The sequence below is a fragment of the Vicia villosa genome, linkage group LG6 (assembly GCF_029867415.1).
Source record: "Vicia villosa cultivar HV-30 ecotype Madison, WI linkage group LG6, Vvil1.0, whole genome shotgun sequence".
Classification (NCBI taxonomy): domain Eukaryota; kingdom Viridiplantae; phylum Streptophyta; class Magnoliopsida; order Fabales; family Fabaceae; genus Vicia; species Vicia villosa.
In genome coordinates this window covers 147844714-147845312 of record NC_081185.1, presented here as the reverse complement: position 1 = coordinate 147845312, position 599 = coordinate 147844714, and positions in this window count along the sequence as shown.

Below are 599 nucleotides of genomic sequence, written 5' to 3'. Positions count from 1 at the left end.
GAAGTCAGAGCTTTTGTAGTTCCTCTTAAAAGGAAAATAAAGAGCCAAGAGGCCAAAATTGTTTTGGGTGTTTAGCTTTAACAATACTCAACAGTTTTTTTTAAATGTTAAGTTTTAACAATACTTAACAAGTTTTTTAAAATGAGCCAAACTTTAACAATACAAGGCAAAGGTAATTAAAAGAGTTTGGAAGAAAGATTGAGTATCTTGACAATTTTAGTAAATAACATTTCCATTCCTTTGGATATTTAGCAACAACTCAAGCAATCAATCATGATGAATATCTCAAGTGATGTGTGTGATAGCATGTGTATCATAAAGGTAAACAAGTGAGTATAACAAAGATATCAATGTATAAGAATCAAATGTGGAAGGTTTAAGGATAAGGGAATGTTTATACCTTTGAATCAATTCATGTATGAATGAATATGATGGATGAATATCTCATGCACGTGGTTAGTAAACAATGTGTATGTATAAACAAAGTATATACCAAAAGGATCAACAAAGTATGTATATACAAGTATAGGGGTAAGTAAAGATCAAAGTCATAAGTTATATTAATATGGTGAAGCTTAAAGATCATAAAATCAAGGGAT